Source organism: Amblyomma mixtum, chromosome 5 (genome assembly GCF_055824585.1).
Source record: "Amblyomma mixtum isolate Tamu chromosome 5, ASM5582458v1, whole genome shotgun sequence".
NCBI classification, from domain to species: Eukaryota; Metazoa; Arthropoda; class Arachnida; order Ixodida; family Ixodidae; genus Amblyomma; species Amblyomma mixtum.
In genome coordinates this window covers 162,643,665-162,671,348 of record NC_143016.1, presented here as the reverse complement: position 1 = coordinate 162,671,348, position 27,684 = coordinate 162,643,665, and the positions used below count along the sequence as shown (strand labels likewise).

Sequence of the window (27,684 nt, the reverse complement as noted above, 5' to 3'; positions counted from 1 at the left end):
CTACGGGTCCCCGCCATCATCTGTACCATGGTGGCAAAATAAAATTTGAATTTGAATTTGAATTTGACATTAGGCATGGTTATTCCTCCTGTCCTGAAGCGAAAAACTTCACTACGCTAGTCAACACCGCGCTTCGCGTGAGCCGGCGTATGTTGGAGCACGAGTGACGTCACGCACTGCGCAGGCTACTGCGCAAGTGCGCCGCCGCTTCTCCTCCTCGCCACCGTTTCACCTATCGCCGCAGCCGTGCACAGTGCGCATTTGAAAGGAGGGGTATATAAGGCGCGCTTGCCCATAGAACAGGCGCACGCTGCCGCGCGCTATGCGTCATCGTTTCGACGTTCGCCGCAAGCACGTGTTTATCGCGGATCACCGCAGATTTTCGCTTCGAGATACCCAGGCTTAACCTTAGCTATTTTCCCCCTTATGTTCCTCTCTAACTGACACAGTTTTGAGCGGCATCTGCGTGGGTTATTTTTTTTTTACTGCGTTATTTGTTTCCGCGAAAGTTCCCAGGAGCTATGTGTTTAATGTCGTCGTAGTAGTAGTAGTTGTCATAAAGCGTCACTGTAGCTCAGCGGGACCGGAAGTAGGGGTTAAAAGAGGGGGGGGGGGGGGAGGTGATCACGTGAATGTGCCGTGCATATGGCCCATGCCTAAGTAGGTGCGAACGTCCAATTTCCTGTGAAGCCGTGTTTGTGTTCGTAGTCATTTCAGTATGTGCAGCCGAGAGACTAGCCGAAAGGGGCTAAGCGCAGTAAGGGAGAGGGAGGGATGGGCACCTTGCACGAACTGTATTTTTCTGGGCCTAATCTTGATTGTATGTAAGCTAGCGCTTTTTCCGCGTAATCACCTGTATAGCGCTATTGAATTTCTTTTTTTCCTCTGTTATGTGCATTATCTCCGTTGAGATGCCTTCGAGTCCATATTGCGAGCCATGTTAGGAGTATCGCTTCCTAATTGGTTGTCTGCAGATATGAGCTCATAGCATTTAGCGTTTCCAAGGTCTTAGGGGACGCTTCTATTGATGCAATATGGCAGCATTAGGGAGGACTGCTTCTCGGTTAGCAATAGCTGGAATCGTGCATGTGAAAATTTCCTGATGAACTCGCGCTTCATGTCGATGGCGGGAGCCTTGTAAGAGCAGTTCTTCCGTTTCTTGAGAGGGTAACGGAATAAACGAGAAACTGGACGCAAGGAAGAATCGCTGTCTGGCGTTTGAGAACGGCCGGCGTAAAACTAGACAATCGGCGCGTGGCAAGGACAGAATTAAAAAAAAAATGAATTCAACGATGAATGAATGCTCTTGCTGACATTGTGAACGACGAAGTTAGAAGTGCAATTTTTTGCGTTCCGCCCTGTAAGCCGGATACAGCGGCAGTCGTGCTGCTTGCGTGTAAAACAGGCTGTGAAATTTGGCTTCAGTTCGAACTAAAAAAAATTGACAGACGATTACGACAGTGGGTAACGCGAAATTTGAGCGCAGGTCTTCACACGCCTCCTGCCACCATTTGCAGGTGGCGTCATAAACGTTATCCACCCTCCAGGATCTTGCCGTGATAGCCGCCTTTCGGTTGTTCGTACCCACTGTGGCCTCAACACATTCCAATACATATGCCAATTTTTAATGGGCCGTCAATCATACATCCGCATTCAAGATAGAAAGCATGGTCCTTACCTACTCGGCACACGGGGAACCCCCCAAGGTGCGGTACTTTCCTCGCTACTGTTCAGTCTGGCTATGATGCACCTGCCAGCCCAGCTGAGTGGTGTCGCCGGCGTACAGCGCGCCCTGTACGCCGATGACATCACCCTATGTTCTTCGCAGGTCAGCACAAGAGACATTGAAACCAGCCTGCAAACAGCTGCGACAATAGTAGACCACTACGCCCGCCGGTGCGGTCTTCAATGCTCCCCTCAAAAATCGGAATTTGTGCACCTCCGCCCCTCGCAAAGGTGCACAACTAAAATCTCTCTTTCTTTTGAGAGTGGTCCCATACGCGAAACTGGCGAGATACGGGTACTCGGATTGTACATCCACAAACACAGACGGCCAGACACTACATTGATCAAACTCCGTACGGTGGGGGACCAGGTGGGCCGCATGGTCCGCCGGGTTTCCTACAAATGCGGGGGGTTACGAAGTAAGGATGCCTTGCGGCTGGCAAACGCTTTTGTAACCAGTAGAATTCTCTATTCGACTCCTTAGCTCCACCTACGGAAACAAGAAGAGGACGCGCTTGAGGTCAGCCTTCGCAAAATTATTCAGCGTGACCTTGACCACCCCATCACTACTTCAAACAGCCGGCTTATGGCCCTTGGGGTGGTAAATACTTTTCGGGAGCTCCGGGATGCGCACCTTACAAACCAGTACACGCGCTTGTCGCTAACGGAGTCGGGTCGCCGCTTTCTTGCTCGACTCCATATCCAACACTCCACTCCCATGAGAAGGGTTCCTGTCTGCAGGCCGAACACAGATGGGCGCTGCCCGCACTGTGGAGAGATCTGCGATATCTTTCACATGGTGTGGGCATGTACTCAGAATCCTCACCTTCCCCCCTCCCCCACCCCCACCCGAGAGGCATGGGAGACTGCCCTCCTCAACTGCTCCACACTGGAGTCCGAAAGGGCTCTGGTCAAGCGGGCGCGAGACGGGGCCTCGTCATGCGGTGTCCCGGACTAAGGATACCGACCATGCAGCAGAGTTTTTTTTTTTTTTTACCCTCAAGCTCTCTTTGATTAAAGTTTTTCACCACCACCACCACCACTCCCATGAAAGAAAGGTTTTACATTCCTGAACTGTGGAGACGTGCCCTCCACGTGCGGCCTCTTCCAGCCAACATGTCACACGAAGACCATAATGGTCGGCGCCTGGAACGAGCGGAAGCCCTAGCCCGACATTACGGCAACAAAACAGATGTATACTACGTGGACGCCTCCGGTCCTCACCATGGGGGATGGTAGACGGTCGCGGTAGTTCATAACAGCAACGCAGTTAACGGCCTCACCTTCAGAGCCCGCAGTTCAACGCAAGCAGAAGAGATCGCGATTGCTCTCGAAGCCTCACATTCCGATTCAAAATACATAATTGCCGAGTCGCGAGCGGCCTGTCGGAACGTCGAACAAGGCTGCACTCTCTTCCTTGCGTTTGTAATCTACCAAACTACCAAAATTGCATACGGGATACGTACCCCGCACACCGTTACCTTATATGGGCCCCTGCTCATCACGGGTTGCAAGAAAACGAGGCAGCAGACGCAGCCGCCCGCGCGCTCTCTCACCGAATTGTTTTCTCTTCCCCACCCGATCAGGAACCCGATCCTAATCCGATCTATACCTTCAAAGATGTTACAACCTACTATCAAGACAGTCATCACCTTTACCCCAGCCCATGTAAAGGCCTAAAGAAGGCGGATGAGCGGCTCCTTCTCCGCCTTCTCACCAATACATTTCTGTGCCCGGCAGCACTAAAACATTTTGACCCCTCTTTAACGGCAGCTGCCCGCACAGTAGCGCGGTGTCTTCTGACACCTATCACATGGTGTGGGCCTGCCCCTCCAAGCCGGCTATTCCCCCCATCATTTCTGTGCCCGGCAGCACTAAAACATTTTGACCCCTCTTTAACGGCAGCTGCCCGCACAGTAGCGCGGTGTCTTCTGACACCTATCACATGGTGTGGGCCTGCCCCTCCAAGCCGGCTATTCCCCCCATCCCCAACCCAACCCGCGAGGACTGGGGGGTGACCCTGCTCGGCTGCCACGGCTTACAGGCCCAACAAGCCTTAGTCGGGCGCGTCCGGGCGGCGGCCACCGCCACTGGGGTCCCAAACTAGGGACCTCCACCTAGTGTTTGTAGGGATCGGTCCCTTACGGGCTGATCCAAACACACCTCCTGTCCCTTCTTAATCAATGTTTTCACCACCAGCACCGCCCTCGCCGTGGCAGGTGGCGTTTCGCTCTGCTACACCCTGCCAACACGCCACCCGTCACACGCCTACACAGCGACCTGTGAGGTGGCGTGATACGCCGACTACTCCGATGAAGACCGGGAACGCAGGAACGGGAGCCTAACAGCTGCAGTCTAAAACATGTGCCTTTCTTCCTAATGTGCTCATAAATATTACCAACCACGTGCGGCTTTAAATACGAACATAGACTCCTAATTATATGTACAGATAGAAGGCGACAAGAAGAGGATCGCCTTTTTCTCAACACATTTTTTTTTATAAATAACCGCGCCTTCCGCTCTCATTTTGTCCGTAAGCAGACACTGGAACGCTCGAATTGATTGCAAGCGTCTACGTGGCAGTTGCTTTATCGAATTCTGTTGGCTTCTTAATTATCATCCTCCTGTCATACTGATTCTAATGATGACGATCGCGTGTGGCTGTAACGAAGTGGTAAATAATCAGAATGAAATAGAATTCGAACGAAATCATTAGACCAGCCTCTCCCCCTCAATATCCAGGCACCATATCACCATACACGCATGTCACAATAAGTGCCACCATTGCCGGGTTCGAACCTGACCGCGGCGGCCGCGTTTCGATGGAGAAGAAACGCAAAAGACGCCCGTGTGCTGTGCGATGCCAGTGCACGTTAAAGATCCCCAGTTGGTCAAAATTTTTCCGGAGGAGCCGGCAGATCAGACGCACATCTTGTGGGACTGCATCAGAAATCCAAGGGAAGCAAGATCAGGAACAATCCCGCCGCGGCTGGAGGCAGCAGCGAAGAGCAACGACCATGACCAACAGCTATGGGCCGTCCAGCAGGTCCTCGGGGCGCTCGAAAGGCAGGGACCCAGCGAGCCGGCAACGGCGAGCGGAGACCCGCGCCGAGTAACGGCAGCCTCGTAGACGACGTAGGCCCTCGTCGGGGCGCGCGAGCGCCCAACTGCAGGCACAAATAAAGTTTATTCCAATCCAATCCAATCCGGAGGCTTTGAATACGGCACCTCTTTCGCTCTTTCTTTTTTCACTCCCACCTTTCTCCCTTCCCTTACGACGCGGTTCAGTTGTCCGCTGAGATATGGGAGTCAGGTACTGCGCCATTTCCTTTCCTCAAAAACCAATTTGCCAATTTACCAAGGACAGTCAAGCACAAAAGCTTGATGTGCCCCTTATTAGTTAGCGATTATTGCTTACTGATGGCGCCACGTATAAACATAAACCTGTCTAGTCCAGGAAGATCATCTATTTAAAACAAGTTTGGGTACCCGATAAGAAGAGTGTGGTCATGGTTCCTCGAACGTTGCACTACAGTGTGAAAATTTCCTGTTGCCATTACATTTGAAATTGCTGACACTGGAAGATTCGAACAATGACACTGAGCCGCTCTCCTTTCCCATTAGGCCGCAAGTATAGGATTAACAGAGCTCCTAGGAGACATTTTTGCATCAAAACTTTCGGAACAACCTGTGAGTTTTACTGTAAACCACTCGCCCAAAGGAGGAAACGACACGGTTTGCGCACGCATACATCCTTCTTGAAGTAGTGCGTGGAGCCGCCGCGGAGCGTGGGGTCTATTTCTTGAAAACTATCCATAGGACCGCCGCGTGCGGAGTTGCGTGGTATTTGTGCCTACTCATGCTGAAGGCCGCCCTTTTCTTGTTTCCAGAGGTTAAGCGTGGTCCCTTTAGAAACGCGTTATTGAAGGACCTCAGCTTTACATCAGTTGTTACAGTATTGTTTCGTCTTTGTTGGTTGTAATCGTGTTCAGCGTGGCTCTTGCATTGCAGACGTGATGCAATGCAAGCAGTCGCCCAACTGAGAAACTGTGTTCCGAGCTGTGCCGTACTGGTCCCCTGTCGGTTCTGGAATTAATTCTATAGTTTACCTTTTCTTCATCTTTTCTTTATCTTGAGCTCCAGCTGCGCGCCGTGGCAAATTACAGACAAATCCGCTCTGCGGTGGACACCTTGGACCACTGCTCTCCTCCCTTCTGGGGTCAATACTCTTCTTGACAGCCGTTATGATGCCCCTTCCCACTAATGCTACCAGCTTTCCGCTGCTGTTCTGCTGCTGACTATGGTCAGCTTGCAAGCCCCTCAGGAGGTGCAGCAGCCTGTACTGTGGAGATTACTGATGTACTGGGGACGCCTACAACTACTCCAGCGTACAGCTTGGCGACAACGCACGCTTTTGACGAAGACCAGCTGATGCGCTAAGTAGGAGGTGCTCCTGCTAGTGTTGTGGAGAGTACTGAAGTGCTGGAAGCGAACGTAAATACTCTACCCCACGTCTCGGCGACAGCATGAAAACGAGGCGAGAAAGGCTAAGCGGGCGGCCGAGAGGCCCCAAGAACGGGAGAAACGGCTCGCGAAGATACGCCGCCAAGCTGCTGAACTACAACGACGGCGTGTCGCTACCGAAATGTCAGTAGACGAAACTGCTTTCGCTACGTATACCCTGGCCTAGCTGGGCTAAGCGACTGCCAGTGTTCTGTAATAAATCGGTCAGAAGCTATCGCTAGTGATATGTGAATTTTCTTCGCTAGACCAGTGTTCTTTTTTCACTATACTGCATACGTTGCATATGTATTCGGAGATACGGTGGCCTTAGTTGGAAAAGGACAGGGTTAATTGGAGAGACATTTGTGATGCCCTTGCCCTGCAGTGGGCGTAGTCGGGCTGCTGATGATGATGATGAATGCATATGTTATAAATTACCGATGTTCCTAAACATATATCTTCGTCATCTACTTAGCGACATCGGAATGTAGGTTTTGCGTAGTAATATATGCGCGACAATGACAAACTGTGAGATTAAAATTAACAAACGCGCAATCGGTACAGTATTAATGCCGGTGCAGCTTCGAAGCCTTAGCGCGGGGCATAACCGTGGAGAGCACAAGTCTCAAGAAACTTCGTCTTTTTATTTTTCGACAGGCACTGGAATTTAAAGCTCGCAAACAAAAACACGCAAGTTAACGCAACGTTGCAGCCTCAGATCTCTCAAGCCTTAATAGACCACACTATGCCTTGTCGATGTTGCAGTCAGCGTTCGGAAGCGACAGAGTATTCTGTCTCCGACAATGCGTGAATTCTATTTTCCTGACGGCGTCACGGAGATGATATAGCGTGTGATAGCCGCAGAGCGTACAATGTCACAAGAACCAATACCAAGACCGTTGGCGAAAACAAGGACCAGACCAGCGGTCCGAAGAGTCACGACTGTGGGAGTTGCCAGTAGGTCGCCGATACGCGCGCATAGATGGCGGTCGCCGGACTGGCAGCTTCACCTTGGCGTCCCGGTGCAGGCCAAAAATGCACACCAACGGCGTAAGGTGCCTCATGTGTGCCGACGAGATTTTGCATACTCACGAGGATTTTCACGAGATTTTTCAGCACAGAAAACGCGTTGCAGTATCATAAACGCATGGATGGCACCACCTGGCTTTTAACAGTTTCGTAAAAGAGCGGAAATTTCCCGATATGCTCCAGTAACCCAGCGGAGCTTCAGCGTCACAATGCTGCGCTCGTAGGCAACGTATCAGAAACCGTCTCGAGGTGTCCTCTGAACTAGGAAGTGGTGCCCTATGATGCATAGGTGATAACATAGGTACACAATGCAGCACATGGTGGAGGACACGCCTTAGCTGACGCGTGAATTTTCACGCCATAGTTGTCACGTCTGCGTTTGCTTTCCTACGAGAGGCTTCTAAACTGCCATGATTTACGCAGATGTTTGTAGACTGGGCATTCGTGCCCATGGCCGCGCGTTCACTTCCTTGTGCTAAGCGAAACTCGGGGCCGCGAAATTTTTTAAATTCTAATAGTAAGCCGCAGGGCGTTACAGACAGCTATTTTAGCAAAACATAGCGTTGTTGTTGTTGCGACTGAGAGAAAAATGAAAAGGAAAGTGCACGGGCCTGCCAACTGGCTCCAGCCGAGTCACCACCGCTGCCACGTGCAGATAGAGGAGAGTTAAAAGGTCAGAAGAGAGAGAAAAAGGAAACAAAAGACGCGCGTAGCAGCAACAAGCGTGTCCGCCGAAGCGGACGCTGGCTGAAAAAAAAATAGCTGTGGCTTAGCTCTGGTTAAGCCTGAGTGATTGCGAAAGCAATAGCTCCCTGACTGCGCTTGGCTCTGCTGGTGGTTTGGCATGGCTTCGCCTTTTTTGCAACTAAAGGATTTACTCTGGACACAACATGGTTTCTACTGTTTATTCCAATGAACACGCTTTGGTGGTCCGTAAAGTAGTGACTCTTGGTCTGAACACTGGTAATTACATAGTCGTCCGAATGTCTGTACATCACCAAGTCTAGACTGCTACTCATAGACGATTCTTCGGCATTCAGAGAGTCCATGAAACTACTCTCGCTCACTGGACTTGTAGAACGCAGCCGGGCTCGCCATTCTGCGGCATAGGCGCGTTGCTTAGCCAACCGCTCTTGCCTTTCTTCATCTGTCTCCTCGGCACGGCGCCGGTGTTTGCGCGATGCGCGTCGCTCCAGCGACGCCTTGTACAACTCCTCAGACATGAATAAGCGGAGCGCGCCTGCGGCGCCCCGTTTATCCTCTCCTAGCGAGCGCCCTCACGCGGCGGGCCGGGGAGGCCGTCACGTGGTAGCCGCCGCGCCGAGCGAAGGAACGACTACGGCCGAAGAGACGAGTTGGGGCCCCTGCTCTCCTCTGGTCGTGACATCACGCTGTCACGTGGTCGTGCGCCGCAACTGCGCCGGAGCGAAGGAGCGACCTCCACCGACGGCAGAAAAGTGCTAGCAGTATTGCTTTCGCAATAAAAACAGATAAGCGGCCGTAGCCGCGCTTCATAACTACGAGGACTGGAAGAGTTCGTGTGCCTGATGCTGCACGCATTTTTAAGGCGGAAGGTTTTATGCCTCATCGTTGTAAGCAGGAGTTGTCGACAGAATTCTCACGCTTTTCAATTGGTCGAAACCGTCGTGACGTCATAGAGTGCGAGTTTCAAACGGGCCAATTGTACTTTGGCTAGTAACCATGCAACCAATTAAAGGGATCGTATAGTGATGCTTTAAGTAAGTGGGAATGAATTTATTTAATTGCTAAATCACCCAATTAGCCTAATTAATCTTTCTAATCAGGCCAGATAAAGAAAGCCGAGCACGAAATTGTCGTGTTCGGGAATCGAACCCCGGTCTCCGGAGTGGGAGACGAGCCTGCTAACCAGTCCGCCATGCCAGCTGTTTTTTTTTGCCTTTATTGTGTACTTGGGAGGGACGCCATGCCAGCTCGATGGTTTGGAATGAACAAAGGCGCGTCTAGTGAATACGGTGTCTTCGTTCACTGCCATCACCCTCCCTTCCCGTTACGGCCGCCGCGGTGGCTCAGTGGTTATGGTGCTCGGCTGCTGACCCGAAAGACGCGGGTTCGATCCAGGCCGCGGCGGCTGAATTTCTTTGGAGGAGAAATTCTCGAGGCCTGTGTGCTGCGCGATGTCAGTGCACGTTAAAGAACCCCTGGTGGTCGAAATTTCCGGAGCCCTCCACCACGGCGTCTCTCATAGCCTGAGTCGCTTTGGAACGTTAAACCCCATAAACCAAACCAAACCTTCCCGTTACGGCGAGGTTCAGGTGGCCACCGAGGTATGCGAGACAGATAATTTCCTTTCCTCAAAAACAATTTACCGACGAGCAAGGCTTAGAACCGAACAGGCGATGGCGTTCTGTGGACTTCCGGGCAGCGTTGCAAGACGCTGTCGCGTTTCACTCCTAGAGGTGAAGCTTAACATCTTAACAACACATCAGTGACACAAGCGGCAACACCGCGCTTAAGGCTTTAGCCTCACCGCACTTGAGGTGAATAAAGTGCCGCCCTAAAGTTTTTGCGAATTGTTCGAAACACTTTGATGGGAGCATCGGAAGTCAATTCTGTCCTCAGAACAGTAACATACGCTTGGTTTGCATTTCAGGCGTCAATGTATAATTAAACGACGTATGGAGAGAATGAAAACATACAAGGTCATTCCTCTGCGCTTGTCATACATGCTCCATTGTTAAAAAAAAAGACATTTTACATAAAGACGAATTCGCCTCTAATTTTTTTTTTTCATTCATGATTCTCGCTTCGCAAACGCTCTCGTTATTTATGTAAACATGCACTTAGCCACCTGGAAAGAAATGGGGGTTTTCGTATTATATTACTGCAGCGGGTAAACCTGCTGGAACATTGGGTAAAACTCGCGATCGGCATACACCACTAAAACATAAGCAGAACTAGGGATTCGGTGTGGTGCTTCAAACAAGCCATGCACGAACCTGATGGCACTTCCAATGCAATTTTTAATTTAAGATCTAGGTGTACAAGAATTCTAAGGTACCAGATAAACATACAAAATCTTGGAGCGGTCAGCTTTGATATCCCGGGCTCGAGCGAACACCCCACCATGCCTTGTCACTTTCCGGTAAGCGTCCGAGTGGGACAAAGTCTTCCGTCTTGAACAATCTCTTGCCCGCTATTCTACCGGTGGCGTCGCCAAGACGATACCGCGTGCGATACGTGCAGAACGCATAATGTCACAAGAACCATCACGAAGACCGTTGACGTCACCAAGCATAAGAACAGCGGCCCAAAGAGTTGATTTAGCAGGGGAGGTTGCCAGGAGGTCGCCGACACGCGCACAGAGATTATGGTCGCCGGATTATCACCTTCACCTTGGCCCCGCAGCGTAGGCCAAGAGCCGACACCAACAGCTGAAGGCATTTCTTCTGTGCTGACGAGATCCTGCGCCGTCCGTCGGGGAGCTGCTGGAGGCGGATGACCCGAGCGATTCGCGTGGACTGGGCCGTCGCCCTCGCCCGTTGCGCCGTGATTTGCCAAGGACTGACTGGTCGACTCCCTTGCGAGCACCGCTGCACCATCGAAGTGTTCCTCGTTGGCCATTTCCGAGTAGCAGTGATCGGAACGCTGAGACGTGGCTGGTGGCTGACGTGGTTTTAACTTCTTCACTTTCGTCTTCTGCTTCCAAGATTGTTGTGCCTACAGCCTACCGACATGGAGCGGGAGAGCAAAGAAAGGCGATTGATTGAGTTCATTCGAAGTAATGACAGTTATTCCTACTGCATACTGGCGTCGAAACCAAGGCTGAACGTATTTATACATGCCAAAAAGAGCTGCATTCGTGCTTCATGTTTAATGCAACTATGTGGTTTATCTAAATGCAAGTTATTCAAATAATTAAAATAAACAGTGGGAAAAGGTGTGGCCTGGTCTCTCACGGCAATCATTGCGACCCGTTTGGCACTCTGCCTTTGCGGAAATCCTTTTAGTGTGCTAGAACTGATTATTGTAACTTCTGAACTACGGCGATGGACGTGCACTTACTATGCATCCACCAGATCGAATCTACGGCCACCCCTTATTATGAATACGGACGGTACCTGAAACTTGAAGCCCACCGGTGGTTCAGATGTCAGTGTCGTGTCTCATTGCATGTCCCCTTATGGTCACTGTGCAAGGGCGTTGTCACCTTTATTAATGGAATGAAATTGACCCATTTGCAGTATTGGTCTAGCCTCGCGCACTGGCATAATTTGGTATGACTCCTCTTTCAACAACATTTATTTCTCATTTAGGTGGACCACGGTCTACCACGTCGCAAGATGACGTTCACTCGTAGGCGCAGTGTACCAAGATGCTGGTGATCGTTGATAGTATAGCTATTCCCTTTTAAACGAGCGTTTAAGCAGTGACACCTGGGAAGAAATAGAACTGATTATTAAGTGTTGAAAACGCACTTAAATGCTGTCCTTCCTATTGGGTGTGTGGTGTCATGCTGTGCATTTGAGCGCGTGAGATAACAGTTCGAATATTGTGTCTGAAAAGCTCATTTTGACGTTTTATTTTCGCACTAAAAGTGAGTATCTCCCCGTAATCTTTCGTAATCTCCGTAATGTTTTGCCGTAATGTAATGCCTTCGGGCCTTTAAGGGATCAATAAATAAATAAATAAATGAAATGTTTTGAAGTCTGACTTCGCGATACTTTTAAGCGAAAACAGCCGTTCAGAAAGCTTTAAAACAACCTTGGAGAGGAAGCCGATATTTTTGGTGCTCGGGCCTTAAGAGAACGGAATTAAGCCGTCCACATCACGAGGCTATTTTTTCTATTACATTCGTGCTCGAAGACGAAAGTAAAGAAGTCGGAACGAAGGCCGCCTCGCCGCGCAGCGTTCGCTGTCTGTCAGGGATTCATTTAGTCCTAGCCGAAAGACGCTTAAAGGCGCCACCATTCACATGTGGTGCGGCGAAATGACCCTGGCTGAAGGATGGAGCAACGTTACTTGAACAGGCTAGTTTCGCAGTTTCGCCAGAAAAGTTACCGCAGTGGTGGTCACGAGAACTAACGGCGCTGCAGTCGAGCCCTGCTTCCGGTGGAACGCGTCTTCTTCCGGTGGAACGCGTCGTCTGCTACAGGAGGAGAGGAGAGGCTGCTCGCATCTGTTACAGTTGCGCTACCACTGACCTGTGGAGCGACGCAGGCAAGTAAAGACTACTTGTTCATGCAGTCTAATACTCTAATGTTGGGCTCAGGTTTGGTTTGGTTTGGTTTGGTTTGGTTTATGGGGTTTAACGTCCGAAAGCGACTCACGCTATGAGAGACGCCGTAGTGGAAGGCTCCGGAAATTTCGACGACCAGGGGTTCTTTAACGTGTAGTGACATCGCACGTTACACGGACCTCTAGAATTTCTTCTCCAAAGAAATTCAACCGCGGCGGCCGGGATCGAACCCGCGTCTTTGGGGTCAGAAGCCGAGCACCATAACCACTGTTGCACCGCGGCAGCTCATATTAACAGAAGCGCCGCAAATATACTACAGGGACGTCTGTGGGTAGTGCCGCCTACAATTTTGAAGGTGATTACCTTCGTGACGTCCGACTAAAAGCATTTTTTTTGCTCGTAAGATAACTCCTCATTAGCTCAAAAAATTAAAATTGAAGGATTTAAGCCTGAAGAAGCGAACTAATTTTATGCATTTTGTTTCGTCTTTTTGCAAAAACAAATTGTGACGGAACGATTGGTCCGAACAAGTTTGCCCTAAACTGATCAGCTTCATCCGAGAAGCGACACTACTACAGCGTCGTTTTCTTTCCTCAAAAACCAATTTTCCATGGATTCCGACTGCAATTTCCTTTCCGGCAGTTGAAAGCATTTGCATGACGTGCTATTTTCTTCTTTGTGAATCTATGGACGTACAAAAATGTTTCGACAGTCTATAAACTCTCCGTAGACTTTTGTCATTGAAGTCCATAGAATTTCTATTGTCAAACCCCATCACTTATGTATAGTGAATCTTCAGTTTTATGGCCATACAGGTTTAGTAGACTTTTGTCTATATACATTCTACGGAGTTATGAGCGTGCACTTTAGTAGACCTGCGTCTATATTGGATTGGAAAACGTTTATTGTCAGCACTGAGCCCTAGTGGGCATTATACTAGGTGGCTTCGAGCCCATGGCTCTTGGCGACCTTGTGAGCCCACTCAGTGGCCCGGACTTGCGTCAACGGGTCTGAGCTGGCCAGTACAGCCTCCCACCGCTCTAGAGAAGGGACTGGTAGTAGGTCCGCCGGTGGCGGCGCCTTTTTGCAGCTCCATAAAATGTGGTCATATCCGGCTATCTCGCCGCATTGTTTCCATGTAGCGCTGTATTGTGTTGGATACATGTGTGCTAGTCTCGACGGGCTAAAGAAGGCTCGCGTCTGGAGCCGACGCCACGTTACCTCCTGGCTTTTGTCGAGCTTTTTGTCTGGTGGCGGATAGATCCTCCTTTCCAGTTTAAACTGATTGGTGTATTCGTGAAATGATATGAATGCATCTCTCGTGAAATTTGGGGACTCGACCCGGCTCACTGCTCGGCTGACATAACCTCGAGCTATACTGTGAGCCAACTCGTTTCCCCTGTTCCCCGAGTGTGCCGGCTCCCATATTAGTTCCACCTCTCTTTGGTCCCAGTCTTTATGTCTTAATATTCGTTCTGCCTCCTGGGAGATCATACCCCGCGCAAAATTGTTGATAGCCACCTTGGAGTCGCTAATGATGGTGACTGCTTTGGTGCTGGCCATTGCCATGGCGATAGCCGCCTCCTCCGCTGTCCCTGAGTTTTTTGTTTTGACCGAACCGGCCGTTAATGTTTCACCCGAGTCGTTCACGGCCACGACCACAAAGGAGTCGCCTCCTTCGTATTCCGCCGCGTCTACATAGGTTGTGTGTTCCGAGCCTTCGAGCTTGGCTTCAAGGGCCTTTGCTCTGGCTCTCCTCCTGCCTTCGTGAAAAGCAGGGTGCATGTTTTTTGGAAGTGGTTTAATAGTGAGTAAGTTTCTAACTTTGGTCTGTAATTTTGCCTGCGCGTTTCTTTCCGGAATTTTATCATGTAATCCTAGGTTGCTCAGGATCTTTCTCCCCGGGGGTGAGGTCGCAAGCCTCCTTAATTGCGCAAATATATGTGCCTCGCATAGTTCCGTGGTGGTGTTGTAGATCCCCAGTTTAAGAAGTCTTTCCGTAGGAGTGCAGTGGGGCAGCCCCAATGCTGCTTTATATGCCTGCCTTATGATCCCATCTATTTTGTTCTGTTCCGCCAGCCCTAGCTTGAGGTAGGGAACGGCGTAAACTATTCTGCTTATCACGAAAGCCTGAACCATTCGGCAGAGATCTTTCTCTTTGACTCCCCGTCTTTTGTTAGCTATTCGCCTTATGAGCCTGGTTGTCATGTTAATTGTGGACTTAAGCCTGTTTATTGTCTCTGTGTTCTTTCTATTGTCCTGTATTATAAGTCCTAGGACCCTGATTTTGTCAACTCTGACTACCGGAGTCTCATTTACCAGTACGTGAATGTCTCCTGCGTTGGTATCGCGTTTGCTAGCCCCCCGGATCACCAGAAGTTCGGATTTGCTTGGCGAGCATTTTAGTCCTGCCCATTCTGCGTATTCCTGGACAATATCGATCGCGTGTTGGAGATTTTGTTCTATTTCCCCATCGTTTCCTGTATGCGTCCATATTGTTATGTCATCCGCATATAGCGTATGGTTTATACCTTCGACAGTCTTCAATAGCGGCGGTAGGTTCTTCAACGCCAGGTTGAATAAGAAAGGAGAGAGCACTGAGCCCTGCGGAGTTCCCCTATCTCCCAGCTTAATAGTTTCTGACTGGATGTCTCCTAGATTTATTTCTGCGGTTCTGCCGGTTAGAAAGTCCCTTACGTAATCGTAGGTCCGCTTTCCAGGGGTAATCTCCGCCAGATTAGTTAGTATGACCTCGTGTTTGACGTTATCGAAGGCTTTATGTAGGTCTATAGGCCCAGTATAGTTTTGGCGCCCCCTTTGTTGGGCGGGTCTATGATGTCTGCTTTGAGCTGGAGCATGACGTCCTGCGTGGACAACTTGCTCCTGAAGCCTAGCATCGTTTCAGGAAATACCTCCCTTTCCTCTGCGTATTCCTGGAGTCTGTTTAATATGACATGTTCCATCAGCTTCCCCAGGCAGGACGTTAGCGATATCGGCCTGAGGTTGCCCACTTCAAGTTTCTTCCCGGGTTTTGGAATAAAGATTACTTTGGCATGTTTCCATTGTGAAGGTAGACTACCTCGTTTCCATATCTCATTTAGGTAATCTGTGACTGCCGTGACCGAGACTAGATCTGGGTTCCTTAGCATTTTGTTGGTTACCCCATCTGCCCCCGCTGCCGACGTGGTTCTTAGTTGACTCATTGCTCTCCATACCTCCGCTATCGAGATGTCCTCATCTAGCTGTGTGTTCTCTGCTCCTTGGTAAGCTGGAGATGAACCCCCTTTGTCTGTGTTAAGGTACCTGCTCTTCAGTTCCTCTATTAGGTCCGCGGCTGTTCCCTGGTATTTGTGAATCAATCGTTTAAGCTGCCCTTGTGCCGCCGACTTTGTTTGTCCTGGGTCTAGTAAGTGGCGAAGAAGATGCCACGTGTTCTTGCACCCTAGCTTTCCCTTCATTTCATCGCAAATTTGTCCCCAGTGTTGACGCTGAAGCTCGTTTGTGTAGTCTTCTATCTGTTTTTCGAGTGTCGATATTCTCTTCTTTAGCCTTCTATTGTGTTTCTGTTTTTTCCACCTCTTCAAGAGGCTCTCGTGGGCTTCCCACATGTGGGCTAGCCTCGAGTCTGTGATGTCATGTTCGGTGGTTGGGGTCTGTCTAGTGTGACTGTTTACGTCTTTTTTGAGTGTCTCAACCCATTGATTTAGATCCGATATCTCCCTCGGAGCGGTTCTGTCCCGGACTTTTCGGAGGGTGTCCCAGTCTGTCAGCTTCGTTTCGCGCAGCTTCCCCTTCATCGGCCTGGTTTGTGTTTCAATCTCTATGATGTAGTGATCGCTACCCAAGGTGTGTCCTGTGTTTGACCATCGTTCACCCTCGAGGTCTTTGCCTAGCGTCAAGTCTGGGGACGTGTCTACGCTGACGCTATTGCCTATCCTCGTGGGGTCTTGCGGGTTGTTTAGTAGCGTGAGCCTTAAGTTTTGGATTTCTGTCCATAGTTTGTTTCCCTTAGGGGAGGCCGTTCGTTATCCCCATGCCGGATGCGGGGCGTTGAAGTCCCCCGTAATTACTAATCCCTTCTTATAAGATAGTCTAATGGCTTTACGTAATAGGTCCGCCAGCCCTGTGCCCCGGTTTTTCGGTGAGTTGTATATATTCAGAATAAAGAGACTGTTGTCCCCCTTTCTGTTTGGGATTATTTCTAACATCACGTAGTCCTCGCTTGTGTTTTCGAGTGCGTGTTGTGTTGCCGTTAGATTTCTATGCACTGGCGTGGCCGTGAACGACTTGGGTTTGTGCTCTTTTCGCACTTCTAGCGGGGTGTACGCGGCGTAGCCATTTAATTTGACCATGCCGCTTGCCTCCTGCAGCGTGATTACGTCCGGTGTGGTTATGTTTTTTTGAATGTATGCCTGCAGGTTCCATCTTTTGGACTGGAAGCCTCTGCAGTTCCACTGCCAGATTCTAATTTGTTGGCTAGGGGCCATGATGTCCTATAGAGGCTGCTGCTGCGGTTGCAGCGAGGGGAGGGTGTTGCCGGCAACAGGGGGAAGCCTGGCTTCTATGTTTGCTAGTTGTTCCAGAATTTGCTGGAAGCAACCCATGGTTCGTTCCCTGAACGTGACGAATTCCGCCGTCAGATTGTCAGCACGTTCGGCTATTTTGTCTACCCTAGCGGTAAGGGCATCAATTCTAGCGTCTTGAGCGTCAACCCGCTTCAATAGTGTGTTCATGTCCGGCCTAACGTTCATGTGGGTTTTAGCCGATGCGTCCTCGTTAGGACTTTCTGCCGCCTTTTTGGGAGTACTGTCGTCTGTGTTTTCCTCTCTGGGTAGAGGTCTTTTCAAGGGGACTCTGGTGTCTGTATCCATTGCGTTTTGAATGTCTCCCCCTTCATATGTGTCACGCGGGGGTGCCTGACTCGCGTTTTGTGATTGTTGCAAAGGAGGTTTTTCGACCACCTTCGGCTGTTTTGTGTTAGCGTGAATGAGTTTCCTCAGCTCCGCCATTTCCTTCTTTAAGGTGTCTAGCTCTCTGTCCCTCTTAGCGAGCTGCTCTACCAGTTCCTTCTCCCGAGCGGTTTCCCAAGAAGAGGCCTTATCTGGCCAGCTCACCTTTTTGCCCGCGTCTCTGTCCTTGCTTGAGCCTCTTCCTCTGCTCGAGCTGCTCTCTCTGTCAGGACCCGAGCTGGCGCCTCCGGTCCCCGGTAATGGTGGGAAGGAGCTCGATCTGCTTCTCCCCCGGTGGCCTTGGCGGGTGCCGCTGTGGTCCCTGGTCTTCGGTCTTGGTTGGTGTCCGGAGTCAAGTTGCCCCAGGTCGTTCTTGGCTTTAAAAGGTGCTTTCTTTGCCAGCCGATACTTGCAATTCCGGCTGCCGGTGTTGTGTGGCCCCCCGCATACGATGCATTCGGGCTTGCATGTCGGCAGTTCTCCCTCCGGTGGGTCTGGATGGTCTTCGCCGCATCTGCGGCAACGCTTTACCCATGGCTTATAGCACACATCCGTCCTGTGTCCCGTCTTCCTGCAGTTGTAGCAGGTCTCTACCCGCTCTCGGTACGGGTAGACGATGAACACTGATCCCCAGTAGAAGACTTGTCTGGGAAGCTTTTTCTCTCCAAAGGTGATGAGAATAGATCTGGACTTGCCAATTCTTCTGGCGTTGAGTACTTCGATGTCCGGGTTGCGTTTGATGAATCCTTGACGGACTTCTTCCGGTGTTCCGATATCATAGGCGTTGTATACCACGCCCTTAATTGCGTCGTCGGGAGCCGCGACGTAGGGTGCCATGGCGAGGGTCTTCTCCCCGATAACTATCGTCTTTATCCTCGCGTAGGTGCTCGCGCGTTGACGATTCGGTGTGCTGATCGTGTACGTGTTGTTCACGGAGTTGATTCTTGAAGTGTCTTCGTCCAGGACATCTCCGTATGGTAGTTGCGCGGCCGCGCAGGTGGCCTGCAGTAGGTGACGTGGCACGTAATCGTTCAAGTTCCAGCCTCTGGGCCTGAAGATTATTTTATAGTCGCTCTCCGGGAGCTTCGGCATTGGTGCCCTTTTTCGGATGTTCGGGTCTTGCCTCTTTTTCTGAGTGGCAGTCGATTTCTTCACCCCGGCGCCGTGATCGCCAGCGTTCCCGCCGAAATTCGCGGCGGCGTTCGTGCCAGCGTTTCCGCTGGCGTTTCCAGGCTTCCCGCCTTTTTTCTTCATGCGGTCGTGCATGCTGAGAACGGTCTCCCACTCACCGTTCTCAAATTCCGAGGGTGCCAGTTCATCTCCGTCGACGGCGTTGATCATCGTGGTGGTCACGGGGCCGCCCCAGGGGCCGGCTCCCGTCGATGCACGGGTAGCTACGCTAGGTCTGGGCGTTAGGCCTAGCTAGCTCTCACGCGTCCGAGAGGTGAAAAGTCCCATGAAATGTGAAATAGTCCACCGTCTGCCCGAAATCCAGTGTCCCCTTGCACGGAGGGAGAATCCGGATCTGTTCGCGGTAGTTTCCGGCCCGCAGGCTAAACAGTAAGTAGAATACGTTGCTATAGACCGCTATAATCAGCGGAAATTTCAGTAGACCACTGCCTACAGATGTGTTTATATAGAGTCTACAACCGTGGAAAAATTTCCCCACACGGCTTTGAGAAATTACACTATGATCAATATGCGTAGAGCTTAATTAAGTTTACTTCTAAGCTGTCCAAGCTGACCATGTTCCCAATAAGATGGGCAGGCTTTGATGACATCACAAGGACACACAGCCTGGGTTGCAGGTTAGCCACCTGCTTGCTCGCTCACAAGGTCAACGCCAGATTCTGTGCAGAACGGCGACCCTTCAGGCTATCGGTTTAATACGAATGATAACGTATGTAATTGCAGTATAGCAAACATCAGAGCTGTGTCAGTAATTAAGGTCGCCCGCACCGTGTTGTAAACGTTAATTACCGTACTACATCAGCCCCGTCATCTCAGTGAGCTCCCAAATGCATTCTTTCGCTTTTTTAGTAAACTTAGTTCATCATTGCTTGATTGCTACCAGTAGTTTTAACCTGAGTGCGTTAAGAAGCTCTTGCCGCGGAAAATCCGTCATCGTCATCGTTGTCCGTGAGCAAAAGTTCCACGAAAAATCACAAAAGAAGCAACCTAGTATTGAGGTAGGCCACCTAGGTCACATAACCTTGTGACGTCATCACAACCTGCTCACCAGGCTGTGAGCAAGGTGTGTACTGTGGCAGGTGGCAGTTAAATTAATGATTGGTCGCGAGTTGCTGCTGAGACAGAGCAACCTGGGTCTCTCAAGCCCCATCCGTGGCAGCAACTGCCGTGGCAGGACAGTGGCGCGTCGCTTAACCGCTGCACCACTGCGCCTGGGTTGGGATGAGGACACCCAGGGATTCATGAATGTTAAGTACAGAGTAATCAGTTCTGAATATATGGACATTACGATGGACAAGCTATCGCATCATGCACTTAAGGCGGCGCTTAAGTGTCCTCTCCAGTTTTTTTTTCGGTGACGTGCTGGAAGTAATAAGGGCCCACCTAGGCCAGACAGTGTCGGGAAGTCCGGATGGTGCGAAACTTCCAAAATTACTCTGAAAATAAGAATGCAGTGAAACACATTTAGTCGGCACTCGACGGTCGTGAAGAGCAGCTTTCCAATATGGGTGAAGAGTGAAGCAATTCTCCGATGTTACCGTTCCTCACCCAAGAGTCTTAAACTTAACTGTAGGCTGATGAAAGGCTCGAAACTCAAATTTGGAGACGAGAAAACTGCGGACAAGGAGTTGGCGTGGATAACGCAAAGACAAAGGAAGAGAGCAGTCCTCTCGGAGAGAGAAGCCCTTTAATGAAAAAGCAGAGAATTTAGCCAGAGTCTACAAATCGCTGGCATGCTACTCTGCTTGGGGAAGGGAACTTGGGAGATAAAGGCGGAAGGACCGCTCGGATACCGACTGTTCGAACCCACCCCAAACGGCTGTCAATGAGCAATTACTCCCTTATTACAAATATACTCCACCTTGGGGGATTCCCCTAAACACTGACCTTCACTGTTTCCACTTCCAGCTATTAATTTGCTCTCGCGCTGCCATGCGCTAGCCGTCCCGGTTAGCTCAGTTGGTAGAACGACTGCTCCGGTGAAGCGGTGTTTCCGGGTTCGAACCCCGGAGGAGGACGCATGTTTCTTTAAATAGGAGATCACTCAGAAAGTTGTTTACCTTTATTTTGTACCCGTTTGGCTGGGCTTGGGTGGATTCCAATGAGTAATTACTCCCTTATTACAATGTCAATCGACATCTAGGTGGCCCACTTACCACCTAGGTTGCTTCTCTTGATATTTTTCGTGAGTTTTTCGCACAGGGCCAACGAAGACGGCTTCGGCTTTTCTTCGACACGTGACGTTTAACTCTGTGGCGTTAATAATTTCGATTTGCAGTAAGAGATTAACGGCTTCGAAGGTCCGGCGCATGTGGTACCAGGGCTCACCAGTCGTGACTGTGGACGGGTGCCAGCCAACCCGTGAAGGTGAAGGTGAAGGGGGAAGAACTGAGGTTTCGGGGCTACTAGGTACTGTAAGGAGACAATGCGCAGGCGAAGATCGATTATGGAAGGCTGCCTTTATGGAGTAGTCAATTGCCTCGTAGGACTCCAGATAATCGCGCAATCTTACGGTCACGATGGAGGTGAAGGATGAACACCAGCTGTAGTAGGAGGCCAGTGTCATGTACTTTGCTTTTTGAGGTGCGAATTCTTGTGGATAGATGGAAGGGGAGCAGTAAGTGAACAGAAATCTCGCTTACGGCACATTTGGAATGCGCGGAGTGCCTTTTTGATGCGTTCTCTGTTGAGTTCGAGCACTCCTCCATTGCTTCCGTAGGGCTCGCTGTTCTCCGCGTTCACACATAGTTGTTGTGTCCATGTCTCTTCACTGTAATGCATCTAATAAGGGGGCACTAATGCTCCCTTATGTAATGCCTCAACAGAGGCCTTTAAGGGTAAAATAAATGATGATGATGATGATGTCATACATTTGGTATATGCGGCTGACTCGTCGTATGCATATGAGATGCCGGCCGGCTGGCGTGATAATGTCTTTTGTCGGTGCAACCGCTCCTTTTCAAGATACTCTGCTCTCAAATAAAGGTTCTATGCCGTCCGCCTCATCCTTCTGCTCCTACGAGGGTCTGTCGGTGATGAAGCAACTAATATAGATTGTGGCAAGTTTTTCAGGTGCAGCTTCATTGCAGGATAAGTGCTTATCGATGAGATATTGAACATTAGGTGTAGTAACACAGTAACGCTGATAAGATACGAAAGGTCGGCGTGGATCACTCTCCTGCATGGTGCTTGCTGCATGCACTTGTGCGCTTGTCCGCATTTTTACCTTCCTTCTGCGTGTCCTTTTATCTAATCTCATACGTTTGCTCGCTGCCGCCGAACAGCTGGCATGTCTGAGTGGAGTAAAGCTGTTACGGAATCCGCTGAGCTAACGGCTCACATTTCAGTCGTCTTCAAGAATCCATTCTCTCGAACTCAGGGCGGTCTTGTCGTTGTTAGGCCGGCTTTCGGCGTCAAAAAGGTGAGCGTGGAGCCACAATTCTTTTTTTCTTTGCCAGTTGGGCCCTGACGGCTGGTGAATGGGCAGCGTTGGGCGAAAGCAGCAGTGTGCCGCGAATTGAAAACAGTCTGCAGACACACCTTATTGTATATGGGTCAGGGAACGACCTTTATGAGAAAGCATGGAAGTCGCTTGTTCCAACATTAGGTTTTTTTTCTGTTCTTCGACGTACGGAAGCTTAGCAACGTCGGCTGCGCTTACTATGAAAGCAGAAGCCCTTTTAGCTCACTGCTAGCTCATATGTTGTTTTATCATATGTTTAGCTGTAGTAGTTCAAAAGTTCTGCAACCATTTTTTTTTGTCACCACCTCTTTCTGACTTATCTGGATCGTCTCGCCGCTTACAGTTAGCGTGTTCGGGTCGTCCTCATCAAGATTTTACTTGAGGATTTTTAAGCGATCGTACCGATCCTAGCTTGAATACGTCGACACTGTGATGCAACCTTCTACGTATAATGTGGCTTTGCGGAGCCTCCATTTGATGGCACTGACGAGCCCCACTTTATACCGCTACATATTCAGCTTTCTACTTGGACTTCCTGGCAGAGGTGGGTTCTTTTGTCACCTTATTTCAGATGTCAGGTACGAAGCACAAGCTACTTTTATTTTTCGTAGCGGATCAGACTGTTTAGACATGTGAGCCTCACCTGGGGACAGTTTTTTTCCTTGCTTAGCTGCTCTTTCTACTTTATTTTGACAGCAAGGCCCCTATACTGAGGTTTCCGCAACCGTGGTTGGAAGTGCAGAACTCAATGCTAGGGTTGGTTGAGTTCAGTGCGTGAACGTTAAGTGCCTTTGGTTTCCGTGGTATCAGATTATCCTTTTCTGCCTTTCATATTCTTACCTTCTAAGATGAGCGCAGAGTACGCAAATGTGTCCTGAAATGCGTCAATACCACATGCCGTTCTTTTTTTCACTATGAAATCCGTGACACATCTGTAGCCTCCGAAATTTTCTCCTTGCCGTAGAGGAGGTATGATCGAGGCAGCCTAATCATCCTATTTAGTGCTTCCCTCCAATGTACTGTGCCTTGTAATTAAATAATTTATATCCGGTCAGTTTTTCACCAGTCCTCCTGGAAAATTTAATTTTTCTGGCAAAAAGTGCGAGTTCGATTTGTCATGATGTTTTGCATCTCGCGGTTTCGAGTCGTAGAGACGTGGACGGTCGTTTACATTGCATGTTTGTACAAGACCCTGTACTACTTTGCGTTGGCGGCTAGAAAATAAGTCGATGATATTATTTCATTTCCATCACTAATCAAGACAGGAGTTACGTTCTTTCATTTCCATCATTAATCAAGACAGGAGTTGCATTTTAGCACTAAGAAAGAAACATATACAACGAACATAATTAAAGCAAAATAACGGGAACAACACACCATAAAAAGATTTCTGCATTAGCCTAATTTCCTGTGACGTAAACTCCGAAAAAGCTTATTAAAACAGAGAAGGCGCATTCGCGTTGTCGCACGTACTGACACCAGAGCTCATGTTTTTTCGCCTACAGGGTACGGTCATCTAGATGGCATTACATGAAACAACAGCATATGACGTTTGATGCCGTCTTGCGCAATATGCTCGTTAGTCGTGATAAGTTTTATTTCAGTGGAATAGCTGTTGGATAGCACCCAGCAGCGGAACAAGATAAAGTGGGGAAAGGATGTCGCGCCCCTTCCTTGTCATCTACGCATTTGTGCAGCAGAGTGATGCATTGTTAGAAAATAAACGCGAATTATATAGCTGGATGTACACTATCATGCTACATTCACCCAAGCGAGTGACCTAAAACCCGTACCATGGAAAAGAGCAATGTGCTACGCACGCTGAGTATCTGAAACGTGGTAATGTCTCAGCATACGCTCGACTTGTGACGCGTAGAATTTTACTGCGGCTTCGTACCCTTTGTGCACGCCTGACGCGGCCATACTGCCCAGACAGCAAAACGGGTGGCGCTATTCATCTCGGCATGTCACTTCTCCTCGGCTCACACGTGCTGTCACGATACTCAGCACGCGTCCTTTTACTACACTGCATCAAAGGGCAAAGTTTTCGGCGATGTTTATAAGCGGGAGGGTGACCTATTGAAGCAAAATTGGTCCACCTTTCGGCAACGCAATGCGCGGTCGTAGCAAGGTTGTAAGACGCAGCTTAGTCCAGGCTAACCCTTTATAAAGTACTCTAGCTCACGACAGTGCACTGTTATCCTCTACATTTTGTTTCAAGCGCATTGTACAAGCTGTCGGCATGAACTCAGACTGCGTTCGGCACTGCTGAAGCCAATGCAGCCTTATATAGGCAGCGTCTTTAATGCCCACCTGTTGTCACTCGAGAGTTTCTATGAGATAGAAGACCCCCTGAAATTGACAGTTTGGTCTGTCGGATACTGACATGCACTAATTTCTCAGGTCAGGCATGCTGTAGTGCCTGATTTTTCCGACAGACAGACTGCGAATGCAGCCTACGAAGAGGTTACAGGTAGATTCGTCTTTTTGTGGTTGTGGCTTGTCCGCATCGGCGAACACTTTTAGGGGTTGCCTGTCCGGCTTCCAATATCTATCAAATAGCTGTAGTTAAGTGTGTGTCTTTCTTGCCGGCTGTACCTGATTGATGAAGTCACAGTTGTGAAGCAGTGTTGAAAGTTACAGGCTCATAGAGAGCACCTCTGCCAGTTAAAGACTCTGGAGGCACCGACTCGTTGATTAAGGCATTGTGTGCCCAGCCAGAGGAGGTGGGGTCGTTCTCAGTATTATTTGCTATCCATCAATGCATCTCTAGCCCTCTACTTAAAGTTGTTGAGTTGTACGTGGTCTGCATATCTGCTTGTAGTAAAAAGATACAGCCCTAAGTTACTAAAAACAGTAATGATACCAGACAGCAGTGTCGTGCCGCAAGCGTTTAGGCTCGCTAAGTTTCTACGCGATATCCCACGATATTCGCAAGGGCTAAAGGGAACCAATTTTAAAGCGAAAATTCAAGCTCAACTTTTATGTGAACATAACTGGCTTGGCACTGATTTGATGTTGTGCGAACCACACGCAACGAAACACTAATGTTTCGTGTTCACTTTTTTAGGACATCCTCCTTTAACAGCGCTCTAAACCGGTCACTTTCAGCGCTGCGTAGGTCATGTTTTAACGCTATCTGCACTGTTCCGCGTGAAAACAATACAGGACGCGAACTGGGCGCTGCAGGTGTGATTGCAGCATGGAGGCATTTATCCAGTGTGGGACAAAATACGATAAATGGCCGAGATAAAGGGTTGGCAAAAGGCTTCCTTCGTGGAACGTCTACTCCCTAATAGGATTGGTAGGCTATGGCTTTTTGAACGCGTGTTGAAACGTGAGGCAATTTATTTTTTTCGAAATGAGCCGGTCGACTTCAACCGAAAGCGAGTAAAACGCGAAAATTTGTTATCTGCAGAAAGCGTGCGCAATAGTAGCTGTTATATGAGATGCTTTACGTGTTAGAACAACTCTTCGGCATCATGTAATGAAAGATCGTGAAATTAGTTTGGTCGATGCCAACTATAAACTTTGCATTTTGCTGTTTTGAGTGTAAACGTTTTGATCTGACACAGGTTTGTTCAGAATTTTTTCTTATGATACTGAAGCTCTGGTTATAAAAATAGTACCTAAAAAGGATTATGCTGTGAATTCAGCGGAGGAATAAGTAGAACATTCAGTGTGTGCTACCAAGGGCACTGCTGTGTCTCACTCACACAAGCAAGTAAACGAGGATAGGTGGCTTATGTCACAAGCACGGACATGACTCTTCTTTTCTTATGTCCGAACATCGACAGAGTGAAAGTAAACTGTCTGGAATGAATGGGGTCTAGAACATATTACACTTAACTGTAGCATCCTATATTTGAAATTAGTTGCGAAATTCTACACTCGGGCTGGTTACACAACAACAGGACAACCGCTAGTCGGGTCGTTTACTGTCTGCGTGTGCCACTGTGCTAGATGTAATGAATTCGGGAAGCCAGTACGAGCTAGCGCAACTAAACGCTTTAATACTGAATTTAGCAGCGGCACATCCTTACATCCTGTTGTTGTTGACATACCCACCGGCGACGCAGTAACGATTCCTTTGTTAACGTTGTTTTTAGGGTTCTTAACTTCTGCGGAGCTCTTCCTAGCCTTGGCAGTCCATGATAAAGAAGTGCTGAAGATCGAATAAGTTATTTTATGACAACAACCAAAACAGATCATTCTCGAAACAGTCCGCCCTATAGGATTCAAGCTTAGAAATTGGGCTCTTACGAGTGAATTTGGTTTATTTTGATCCGCACATGCGCAGGATATTAAGCATTTTTTACTTGAAGTAGTATTTGCAGGCAAGTTTTGAAGCCGTTGCGAGGCCCCTTTCGTTTTCTTAGTTTTAGGAAAAAGCAAGATGTACGGGCTTGCTTGTATTACAGCATAATTTTATTTGGGTTGTGTTTCTGCCCCTCTCGAAAAAGGAAACGGTCGTCTCGTGCTTTGGTAGCAAAAATGCCTCCTGCTAACAGGTTTTCAGATTTCACAGTATTTTAAACATGCAGTTGACGGCTTAAAAGAGGGTGCAGCAGACATGTCCTATTGCATGATTTACCCGATACTAAACGCATGGTAACACTTGACACCTTCTTTATATTACAATTTCTTGGTACTATGGCAATAGTTTATGATGTTATTATCAGCAAGAGCAGCATAACGAGGTTGAACCACTGCTATTTGAGGTGACTTCGTGCGCAAACCATACTTTCTCTCAACCCCTCTTTCGAATCCATTTATTTAACTATTGTGTTGACCACATGGCTATGTTGTAGATTTCATGCTGCGGCAGCCTGCAACCTTCCGTGTCGCACAGCTCGATAGTGAATTCGAATCGATAGTTAAACAACGAATCAATAGAGGAGCAGGAAGACAAAAGAGAACAAGCATCGCTGGTGTTTGCTGCCTTTCGCCGCCTGGGTCTTGGCCAGTCCCCCGCACTGGAAACGCGCCATTATTTTGAGGACAACAACAACTTTCAGCGATCGACCGTTCAGTTTTGATACGAAAGCAATGGCCGGCGAAAGTCAGGTGGGTGAACTTGGACGAAGAGTCAACGAGCCAGTTTATGTACGATCATATAATAACCAACCAAGGCTACCACCAAGCCGGCAGCATATCCTTGGATCCATCACCTTCTGGAGTACTGCAGGGAGCTACACAACATCTCGAGGGCGCAGACAAGCGGCCTTCAGCGGTCGTCGTTAGTGCCGGACTGGGATCGTAGCCGAGCGGTGACGCTGACGCATGTACTATATTTAGTATATATTTTATCTACCTATATGAGAGAAGAATTGAAGGTTCTTCTGAGCATGGTGGATACAGAATGTCGCTTATCATGATCGCGCAGCATAAACGCAAACAGAACAGGCGGTGCGCTGTTGTCAGCACGCCATCCTGTTCAGCAGCTGGCTGAAGCTATCACTGATACCAAACAGCAGCATTGGAGCCCCTGTAATTGAGAACAGCTTAACGTGGCTCCTAGATGCACCGATGCAGCCCATCGTTAGAAGTCCTCTGTATGCTTTGGTGTCACGATGACTGACGATGAGCGGTTGACTCCTCATGGT

General features: G+C 49.2%; 1 protein-coding gene across 2 annotated transcripts in view; it reads left to right on the top strand.

Annotated features, from left to right (window-relative positions):
* The window catches only part of LOC149344354 (solute carrier family 52, riboflavin transporter, member 3-B-like), a 108,032-nt gene that overhangs the window by 51,907 nt on the left and 28,441 nt on the right, over positions 1-27,684 (top strand). Inside the window, exon 1 of one of the 2 annotated variants that reach the window (XM_089546258.1) lies at positions 21,910-22,036. The exons of the other annotated variant lie outside the window; for it this stretch is intronic. The gene's annotated coding sequence lies outside the window, so the exon portion shown is untranslated. Of the gene's footprint in view, positions 1-21,909; positions 22,037-27,684 lie in introns of those variants that run through there. 2 annotated transcript variants of the gene reach the window in all.